At 45.5% G+C, this 11397-nt stretch overlaps 1 protein-coding gene across 1 annotated transcript in view; it reads left to right on the top strand.

The window, feature by feature from the left end:
• The first annotated feature begins 323 nt into the window (after positions 1 to 323).
• FOXN3 (forkhead box N3) overlaps positions 324 to 11397 on the top strand; it is a 197172-nt gene continuing 186098 nt past the window's right edge. Inside the window, exon 1 of the mRNA XM_083437669.1 lies at positions 324 to 378. The gene's annotated coding sequence lies outside the window, so the exon portion shown is untranslated. The remainder of the gene's footprint in view (positions 379 to 11397) is intronic.

The raw sequence follows: 11397 nt of genomic DNA, 5'->3' as shown, positions 1-11397 counted from the left end.
TTGGCAAGGTGTAAGAGGACAGCCCTTCTGCCTCTTGGTTTAACGCCCGAGGCTTGCATTGTTCAGTCAATGTGTACCTGCAGGTGTTGCCATATCCATATATCTATATAGTGCATTTGATAAGATGAAGGGGGGTGGGGTGGGAAGAATGAAAGCAGTCAGAGACAAAAGGAGAATGAAGATGAATGTTAGTGTTCCCCTGGGGTTCATGGCTGAAGGAATTAACACAGCTTCGCTCTCTACCCTAGCTGTGTTTGTTTCCATGGCAACAGCTACGTACATGTTTCAGACTATCTACAGTGACACAGTTGCAGAAATAGTAGCTTGCAGGTTTCTGATATCGCATCAGTGGGCAAAGAAGCACATACACTATCTTAAGTAAGTGTGAAAGAATTTTTTCTCTCTCTCCTATATACCAATCTTAAGCTCTAGATTCAAATGTCTTAAGGTTAATTTTGTGCAAGCTCGTCTCAGGGAAACAGCCCCCGGACCCTTGCAATTCCGCTTGGGCCCTGCGAACGGCACGGTCAGAGTTGAAAGTTGCAGGAGGCTGTTGAGAAGTCTGCATTGATTCGGGCAAAAACGATCAAATTGGAGTGAATGTGGCTGAATGCAGACGAGGGCGATAGCTGTGGAATGAGATGTTTAAGAAGCATGTGGTCACGGCAAGGTTGCAGAGGGTGTTCCTTTCCGCCTCTCGCTCCCCTTTTAACTGTGTAGACAGAGATTGCAAATTTGTTGTAGCACAATAGGGGTTGGCTGCAGAATGTTGAGAGACTTCAGACTTCGCGGTTGATATTGTGGATGTTTCCGTCGCAAAGCTGTCTGCAGGTTAGAACGATAGCTGTCTGCCTGATCGCTGGCTTAATTTGGGGAGATTTGGAGCCTCGTCATCCTCGAATGCTTTTGTAATTTGTGAGTCTAGGCATTAGGCAATCCTGATTTTTAAAATTATTTTGCTGCTACTCCCTCCTTCCTCCCCCCCCCCAGGGGAAAACTGTTAACTGCTAACTGTGTGTGATTTCAGGCAAGGAAATTCTCAAATTTATATGAATGATAGAGTAAGTTTTAGCTCTGTGGATTTTAACTGTAATGCAGAGTCTGTGAAATTGAGTTGTGTTGCTGTTCCATGTACATGGATTTTTTGAATGTCAGGATGTGTCATACAAAACCCATGCAGCTAACTTACTGTTTTGATTTTCCAAGAAGTAGCCATAAATAAGTGGTTGGAGAAGGGACAGGCTGGTCTCTCTCTTGACGGTTCCTTCCCTCCCCTTCGCATGGAATGTAAGGGAACTGTCTTGCACAGAGTCATTAGTCACGATTTGGTCCAACTAGCTCAACACGGTCTGCACTGATTGTTAGTTGATCACTAGCGTCTGAGGCAAGAGTCTTTCCGATGGAACCTGGGACTTTCTGTATACTCTGCTATTCAGCCACAGCCCTTCCTTTGCTCTAAGCACCACTGCTAATCCACTTCTGTTCTCCCTTCCCCTACACACACAGAGCATAATCTACATGGTGCCCCTTGTTAGCCTATGAAAGCTGGCAATCCCAAGCAAATATAGTGAATGTCCAAAACCTCAGATATATGCCGAATGCAATAGTGACTGACGTGTGGTTATTTATGGGGGTTCCCCGAATGAATCTGGAATTGCAGGACCTGGCATATAGGAACGCTGAGATTCACTGCAACGTAAATAGGAGTCCTCAGCACCCCTGTTAATGATTATCTGTGCTGTGTTAAACCGGATCATTCCAGTCAGAGGCACAATCTCTCCCAGGTCCTCCTGCTGCATTGGGAGGATGCTTCAAACTTTTAATAGGGCGCATCAATTCCTATTGAACTCCTGCTTTGCGTCTAGCAAGTTGCAGGTTTCAGTGTCCCTCTAATCTCTATCCCATTATGGTATAGGTTGTCTGTTGTACAGTTAGTGCCATTTTATTTGTGAGCCAACGTCAGTGTATGGCTTCCACCATTTATGGTTGGCACCAGCACCTGCAAAAAATTAAGTCCAAGGGGTGTTTGAAGAGCCTTCCAAGCTAGCTCCTAGCTCCAGTAGAGTTCCAGATTTTGCATCCATGCTGTTCTACTGGTATATAAACAGAGAGGGTGAAATATACTCAGAGTCGCAAAGTGATTTCATGCTCTTTATTCAGCTCATAGTGGTGAGGAGGAATGAATGAAAGTCCCCTCAAAGTATCTGCTTTATATACATTATTTACACAATGGGCTGCACATGATTGGCTAATTCCGGAATTCTACTGTAAGCCAATCAGGTTGTGGATTCACTTCTATCTGGAGCATGATTGGGTGGTTCCTGCCAACCAATTATACTGCTGCATTGTTTTAGGACCAATCAGACTGCTGCATTCTGAATCCTATTGTTCTAGGACCAATGAACTCAGTACATAACAGAGGGTGAAGCATCCAACTCTATAATATCCTTTTTGAGGTGAGGCAACCAGAACTGTACACAGTTTTCCAAATGCAGCTGCACCATAGATTCCTATAACAGCATTATGATACTGGCAGTATTATTATTATTATTATTATTATTATTGCCCCAATGTGCAGCCCTTTATGCCCGTATACATGAAATTGCATTTGCCATTTTCCCTCTCATTCACTCGTTTCGGAGCTCTTCTAAACTTCTTTAAAATGTTTTTTCTAACCCCCCTTCTGTTTTGTCAGCCGTTGTGGCTACTTATCGATAGATGAGGATATACAGTTCCAATCGAAATTATTCAACCCCCAATGCAATTTGGGTTTATTATCAAAATGTACAGACTTTCAGCTGTTTGCAATGAGCAAATGAAACAAAAGCAATCAAAATAGTTCAACGCAACGGATGCTTCAAGTGGTTTCCCCAAATTCAGCTGAAATTGCAACTTCTACTGGCTTCTCCAGTCTCACTGTTATTTAAACCCCTGAACAGAATCCCTCACAACAGCACAAATACAACAGTTGTTGTCTCATGCACACCTGATGCAAATAATCAGGGGCATCATTGCTTGCACCAGGTGTGCCTGAGCTGGAACACATGAAATACCAGAACTGGCCAGGGATTTGCTGAGTGTCAAATTTGGCTGCATGTTAGAAATAGAGACAATGGTCCGAGAGAATGGTCCAAGAAGGTAAAAGAAGAGATCATCACCCTTCACAAACAAGGAGCAGGATACAAAAATCGTGACGGCACTGAATGTTCCTAGAGACACTGTTGGAAGCATAGTTCACAAGTTCAAAGTTAAAGAAGGAACAGTGGTTCAGGAAGAGTCCAGTGATGACTTTCCCATTTCTGGTTCCAGAACCATGACAGGCAGTGGAGTCACATAGCTCCATTCCGCATCTGATGCCAGTTTTGTAGTTGAAGTAGCCCCTAATAATTTTACTGTTGGGACACAGACTATGGGGGCAAAGTTTGATTTCTTAGTTCCTCGAAAGGGAACATGTAGGTATAGCACATATAGTTTGCACTGGGCAACCTTCCTGCTCCTCTAAGCCTTGTACATGGCCTAAGGCCCTGGAACTTTGCATGCACTTCCGGACTTCAGGCTTGTGCTAAACATAGAACTATTACGCGGGGTTACATTGCATTGACTGCAAGCTCCATGGTTGTCTTTTTGCCCTTGGAAATTCAGATCCAGCTTTTCACTTTTGCATCTGTTCAATCTCAGCCAGGAAAGGCGCAAAGGAAAAACAGTTCAGCCCCTTGGTTTATCTGAGTAATTGACGCAGCCGTAGCTTGCCTTTTAGTGACTAGCCTAATAGTTTGCCTTACATTAGACTATAGTCCATTAGTTAAATAGGAATTCTGGGGAAGATGCAGCCTATTTATAAGGAAACGTGCAAGAGAAAAACATGCCAACACCTGAATCAAATTATTTACCAAGTTGACTATTCTAGTGCAAATCACCACAGATCCAAATATTTACTGTATATGCTCTGTCTAGAATCAGAAAAATACTACTGGGGTTGTAACATTTATTATTTTTTAAGAAAAAGTATATTCTGCTTAAATGATGTGCCTAGGGCTTGCCGATCAGAAGGTTGACGGTTCGAATCCCTGCGACGTGGTGAGCTCCCGTTGTTTGGTCCCTGCTCCTGCCCACCTAGTAGTTCGAAAGCACGTCAAAGTGCAAGTAGATAAATAGGTACCGCTCTGGCGGGAAGGTAAACGGCGTTTCTGTGCGCTGCTCTGGTTTCGCCAGAAGCGGCTTAGTCATGCTGGCCACATGACCTGGAAGCTGTCTGCAGACAAACGCTGGCTCCCTCAGCCTATAGAGTGAGATGAGGGTGCAACCCCAGAGTCGTCCATGACTGGACCTAACGGTCAGGGGTACCTTTACCTTTATGGTAAGTCTATTTCACATAACTTTCCACAGACCTTAAAAACACAAGGCAGGCAGGCACTGTGAAGGGTTGGCTGGAGCCTCCATACCTAGGCAAGGTAGAACTGTTGTCTCAGCAATGTGCTGAGGCCTTCTGAATGCAGGCCAGTACAGTCCTGCTGTTGGCTTAGCACCCTCTGAGGAGCTGCCTTTTTTCCTTAAAGGGCTGTGGCTTCACCCATTGGCTCCTGTGGTGTGGAAACAATAGGGGCTGCACCAGGAGTCTGACAAGTCCAGCAAAGCACCTTATTCCAGCATGGAAGATCTGCCAGTGGAGGAAGACAGTGGTTCCTGAAGAGGCGCCTCCTGCCATCCATGGCTGTTTCTAAGCTTGAGGCCAGTTGAGGCCAGGGAACGTCACATCCATTCCTCTCACACTGGCATCTGTCCACTACAGGGACTTGCTGGGAACCTATATGGAGTGAAAACCTAGAGTGCATGGATCAGAAGTGCTGAAACAAGAACTGATTAGCACAATCCCATCTGAACACCCCGTCTCAATTTTTGGTGGAAAATTGCCCCCTTTTGTTATCTAAACCGCAGTGAACAGAGCCATTCTTCATCTTCTGCTTATTATAACCTACTGTCAGGGGTTCAGGAGCAGAGGCACAGGAGAGGGAGGAAATGGAGAGCGAAGGGGAGGAGTCCGAAGGAAATGTCAGCGATGACAGCGATCCGAGGTCTCTGAGTCTGTCCAGTGAATCAGAGGATTCACAAAAAGGGGCTCCCATGGTCAGGGCAAGGGGAGTACCCAGGGGGGCACTTCAGGGAGAAGGGGCCAGAGGGGACTCAGAGAGCAGCAGCTGGAAATCTGGACCAGCGTCCACACCAGAGGGAAGTAGGGGGGAGGAGTCCCAGGCATCGGGATCAGGCGGCGCGCTACCAGCGGGAGAACATGAGGCAGGATTGACCACGCCTCCGTCAGGGAGCGAGGAAACGGTTAAGAGGAAGGTTAAACGCGCGCCAAGTTCAAATGTACAGGAAGGCGGCACAGTTGGCAGCCCGGGTAGGGAGCCAAGTCCTAAAGCCCGCCGAAGAGAGCGGGAGGAGTCAGGAGGGTCAACGTCTGCGTCAGAGGAGTCCAGGAGGGAGGAGACCCCGGGGGGCAGCAGGACCCAGAGGAGAAAGGAGAGAAGGGAGAGGTGGAGTAAGATTAGAGTCTTAAACTGGTGTACAGGGGGCGGAGATTCAGACGGAGCTTCGCCGGTCTAGACTCCAGACGTAGAGCTGGGGCGCTGAGGCTTGGAAATGGAAACTATTCTTCAATAAAGACTTTGATACTTTACTACCGGCTAGCGTTGGTCCTTTGTGAGCTGGGACCAGGAGCCAGCTCTGACACCTACTTACAAAATAGAACTTCCAGCCAGCATGGCCAAGAGTCAGGGATAATGGGACTTTTAGTCCAAAATGTTTGGAAGGCCACAGGTCCCCTAGCTTGTAGGCTCTAAGAGAGGCACATCACTCTCCAGTGGAGCATACACTGTCGGTAGAAGATATGCCTGTCTTTCATTTAAGCTTGTCTTCCGTTAGTGATCTTTCCATTGAGAACCACCCCTTCCCAACCCACTATGGAACACGGTGTTTGAAAACCACATCCTTAAGTCGAACGGATCAGTAACAGTTTGCTCCACAGTCGCTTGTAAAGTTTGCTTATATCAGCCACTTGGGGATGTTTCAGTCCTTGTCCTTTGATGTAGCGCCTCGGTTGTAACTTCTGCAGTGTTGCACCATGGTAAGTGGGGTGATGTGTCAGGAGTGTTTGAGCAAAGAGAATGATGCACCAATGCAAGGGTGCGATTTAGATGATCAGGATCCCATGTTACGGTTTTAAAATGAATATTCAGAATTTCAAACTGTAGAATGGTTCTTGTCGTGAATAATCCTGCATTTTGAAATGTGCAAACATGTGAAAGAGTTTAATGGGAATGGGCTGTTCATGCAGCACTTATCAGTGATCCCGTGAGCTGAGGCTCAGTTTCTAGATAGCTGCTGTGCACTGGATGATCTATGAGGAAGCTACATGGATGACCAATTCAGGCAATAACTGTTCATATGCAGGATGCAGATACAGAACATTATGCTGCTATTGGCCCAAAGCTGGTGGAGTCCCGGTTGTTTGACCTCAGCAGAGCAGACATAAAATTGTGTTATTGTATTGCGTCTCAGCTCTTTAAGCTCACTCCATTTTATCTTTCTTCAAAGAATGGGCCAGAGTTCATTGGTTAATGTACAATTCACCTGTTTCAGTAGCCAGCATTTCCAGTTTAAAGGATCAGGTTTAGGGTTGCCACGTGTCCTCCTTTTCCAGGACAGGTCCTCTTTTTGAGGGGTAAAATTTCTGTCCGGGTGAATTTTTTACATTTGCCAAAATGTCTCTGGCTATACTTTCTGGATGGGACATAGACATAACTGGTGGTTGAAGACTTGCTTCCTTTTTCCCCCTGCCACCCTCAGCAATATATTGCAGCTTCTATACTCTACATATAGTAGGGGTATTTAAAATGAGAGTCATCAAAGCGTCCTCTTTTTTGCTCTTCAAAATATGGCAACCCTAAATAGCTGTGGAGAATTATCTCTGCCAAAGATCTTGGAGAGCTGTTTCTGGTCAAGAGAGACATACTGGGTGAGACAACTGCTATTCATGGGGGATGCCTACTCTTTTAAGTTACCCAAAATGCAACGTCCTGGTACATAGATTTATGAAATGTACTGGCTTCACAGACGTATATTCTAGGAAGATAACCTAGTCTCCATAGATGACAGATGAGAAGAAGAAGAAGAAGAAGAAGAAGAAGAAGAAGAAGAAGAATTTTTATTTATACCCCACCCTCCCCAGCCAAGGCCGGGCTCATGGCGGCTTACAAGCAATAATAAAAACAAGTTGAATGATTACAACTTAAAAACAAAATTAAAATACATTAAAATATTAAAATGTAGGGGGCCACTAGGTGGCGCGTTGGAAGATGGCCGACAATAACATCTCTCTGACCCATACAAGGTATTAAGGGGCTGCTATGGGAAGTTGGCAGCCTTCCTGGCCCCCCCAAGGGTATGGGGGGGACTGCCCTGCCAGCGGTGTTCATAATGCACCCCCTGATCCGAGAGACGGGGGTGCGGAACACTTGGCACAAGCCCTCGATGGAATCAGATCTTCCCGACGCCGATTCCAATCAGCGCGTGCTGGTTGCTTCAGCTTGGAATTATAATTGGAACTAATTGGAAATAACGGATTGGAAAGAAGGCTGAAGCACATATATCAAGTGAAGCTCGACGATAAAGACTGCTGATTAATGCATCTCTGTGATCGGGAGTGACGGATGGATAAGTAAATCTTTTGATGAATTACCACTATGAGAATGTAAGGCTGGAACGAAGGGGGGGGGTGGAGGAAAAAACTCTTTCTATTTCCTTTGCATGATATGACTATAATAATCCTCCACCCCAGAAAGAAATAAGATCGTCGCGTTTTAAAAATCATAAACAGAACTTTAAGACTGTGTGGGAGGAAATAATTACAATATGAGAAGATCGAATGGTGAGAAGGGGGAAAATTTCTATGACGCAGTTAAAAAAATATGGCGTCTCGCCAAGACAGGCTGGCAGGAGAAGGAACAGAAGGAACAGGGGGAGGAGATTCAGGACTACCTGAAAGAGAAGGAAGGTTGGAATGCAAGTTTGACCTGACAGAGCCCCCTGATTTGTCTGATTTATTGGGCTAGCCTGAGGAAAAATAATGGACCGACCGAACATTAACTTTGTTTATGGAAGTATTTAACAGAGGTCGTTCCTGAATAATATGAGCTTGGAAGAGCACAAAACCCACACAGAGACGCCAAATCTTCAATCTGTTTGTGAAAATCATCAGAGATCGCAAAGAAAGGAATAAATGATAACAACAAGAAGAGAAAGAAAGTAATAAAGGTCTATCCGAATCGAACTGGATGGAACTGTTTAATAAAAGCAGCAAATAAGTGATGTCTGGAGTCATCTGGAATTTTGGACTCGTGCGGAGCTTGATGTATGGGTACCCCCCAAAATTTTAAAATTTGGCTGTATAATTTGGAACTAATGTGATTTGAACAATGTGATGTGATTGGCCTGTTAATAAAAATTATTTCAAAAAAAAAAAAATTAAAATGTAGCCTCGTCGCAGGAGGAGAAGGAAAAGAAAAAAGAAAGAGAGGGAGGGAGGGAATCAAACTGGCTCCAAGCCAAAGTCCAGGCGGAACAACTCTGTCTGCGGAAAGAAATCAGATCCTGCAGGGCCCTGGTCTCATGAAGCAGAGCGTTCCACCAGACCAGCGCCAGAGTTGAAAAGGCCCTGGCTCTGGTTGAAGCCAATCTAACTTCCCTAGGGCCCGAGACCACTAGGGTGTTGCTATTTACGGACCTTGAGGCTCTGCGTGGGGCATAACGGGAGAGGCTATCCCATAGGCCGTGAAGGGCTTTAAAGATCAAAAGGAGCACCTTAAATCTGACCCTGTACTCCACCAGGAGCCAGTGCAGCTTGAAAAGCACTGGGTGAATATGCTCCCATGGCAGAGACCCCATGAGGAGCCTCGCTGCAGCATTCTGCACCCAGTGGAGTTTCTGGGACAGCTTCAAGGGCAGCCCCGCATAGAGCGAATTACAGTAGTCAAGCCTGGAGGTGACCGTCGCAAGGATCACTGTGGCCAGGTTGGGGCGGGAAAGGTAAGGGACCAGTTTGGCTTCCATTCACTACTGCCCATCTGGCCGCTCATCCACTACTGAAGTATATCTGTAGGGCAATGAGTGGTACCAACGCCACTACCAAAACAACAGCAAAGAATGTGGCAGCCACAGCCATGATCACGCCAAGCAGGACTAGGCTCTGTCCTGGTTTGGAGAATGTTGGGGGATTGTCAGCACTGTGTTCAAAGGCCCTTTGAGCTCAAACTGGTCTTTCAATGGAAGGCTGGATGGAAGAAGGCCTCTGCCCTATCCAAACCCCCTGCAGCCCAGCAGATCTCAGGCTTAGATTGCAGCCTTAATTTAGAGCTGAGCTGAAAGGGGGGACTGCATTCACACTGTACATTTAAAGCACAATGGTACCACTTTAAACAGTCGTGGCTTCCCCCCCCCAAAAAAAAAAAAAATTATGGGAGCTGTTGTTTGTTAAGGGTTCTAAGAGTTATTAGGAAACTCCTATTCTCCTCACAGAGCTGCAGTTCAGAGAGTGGTTTAACAATCAATCATTCTTCCCGGGGAATTGTGCCAATTGGAGCTCTGTGGAGGGAATAAGGGCCTCCTAGCAACTCTTAGCACCGTAAACAAACTACAGCTCCCAGAATTCTCTGGGGGAAGCCATGACTGTTTAAAGTGGTACCATTGTGCTTTAAAGTGCTGGTTGTTGTTGTTGTTTAGTCGTTTAGTCGTGTCTGACTCTTCGTGACCCCATGGACCAGAGCACGCCAGGCACGTCTGTCTTCCACTGCCTCCCGCGGTTTGGTCAAACTCATGCTGGTAGCTTCGAGAACACTGTCCAACCATCTTGTCCTCTGTCGTCCCCTTCTCCTTGTGCCCTCCATCTTTCCCAACATCAGGGTCTTCTCCAGGGAGTCTTCTCTTCTCATGAGGTGGCCAAAGTACTGGAGCCTCAGCTTCAGGATCTGTCCTTCCAGTGAGCACTCAAGGCTGATTTCCTTCAGAATGGATAGGTCTGATCTTCTTGCAGTCCATGGGACTCTCAAGAGTCTCCTCCAGCACCATAATTCAAAAGCATCAATTCTTCGGCGATCAGCCTTCTTTATGGTCCAGCTGCATCTATTTAAAGTGCTGGTATAGCACTTTAAATATATGGTGAGAATGTGGCCTTTTTCTTTCTCCTTCCCATGTTTAAATACACATCTCCATTTCGACAATATTTCAGGGGGGACATGAAGGAGGAGAAAGCATTCAGATAGAGGATGAGGATGCCCTCTGACAGGCATGCAGGTACGTCGCCACAGCCTTCCCTGGTACTTGGCATTCCAAGAGGGATCTTCCAGACAGTGACCTCTTTTCAATGCTGATTAGCTGCTGTTTTGTTTGAAATTATCTCTCTCTCTTTTTTGCAGAGGAATCAGAGATTTTGCACAGAATGTTCACTTCAGAACATCCAGTCTAAATACATCTAACAACATTTGATAGCAGTAGCAGTGGTATCTAATTAATATCAATGGCGGCCATAGAAACAATTCCCTGAAAACCACCAGCAGGAATGCTAAAGATGTATTCACAGTGATATCTCCAATGATAATTTGGTAGCAGTGGCTCATTTCATCAATCCCTTTAATGAGGAGGTTCATTTCCCCCCTGGTGCCTGAGAAACAAACAGATACAAGCCAGAACCATGTTGGTGTACCTAACCCAAGAACCATCATGTAGATCTCATTCTTGCCGGCTTAATCCCATTTCTTTTCTGAGATTTTAGCTCAAAGCACCTCCACAAATGATAGCAGTAATACATGCTGATGTGCAAAGTGGTTTTGCTGTGCCTTTAAAAAAAATCTATCATTTATTTTTTTTAGCCAGCAGTAAACTTGATAGAGCACCTTTTAACTGGAATTCTTGTTTTGCTGTGTACACTTCTTTTCCTCTTCCCCGATAAAAGGGTAAAGTGCAACCCAGGTTTCAGAGTGGGATGGATGCCTGATTAATCTGTCTGCCAGGTGCATATGGAAATAAATTAGCAAATGGTACATCTGGGATTGAACTACTGCAGAGATGATAAATTATTGCCATCTTCCATGGCTGTATTACTGAGGCATCAGTGAGTTCTCTAGTTCTCACTGAAAGGCTGATCACATAAAATCACCATGGTTCTGGAATTAAGGCAGCATTTTCGGTGGTGTAAGCAATTCTTAAAGGCTCCGAGGCCCATTTTTATTAGACTTACGATGGGCTTACGATGTGTGCGCATGTGCGTGCACAGAAGCAAATATTTCTAAACAGCCCTTCAAACTTTCTTCCTCTACAGAAGAATCTTAAACCTAGAATTTTAGC

Source organism: Podarcis tiliguerta, assembly GCF_965153285.1.
Source record: "Podarcis tiliguerta genome assembly, chromosome: 1".
In the NCBI taxonomy this organism is placed as follows: Eukaryota; Metazoa; Chordata; class Lepidosauria; order Squamata; family Lacertidae; genus Podarcis; species Podarcis tiliguerta.
The sequence above is the reverse complement of the archived record's forward strand: the minus strand, read 5'-3'. Positions and strand labels throughout refer to the sequence as shown.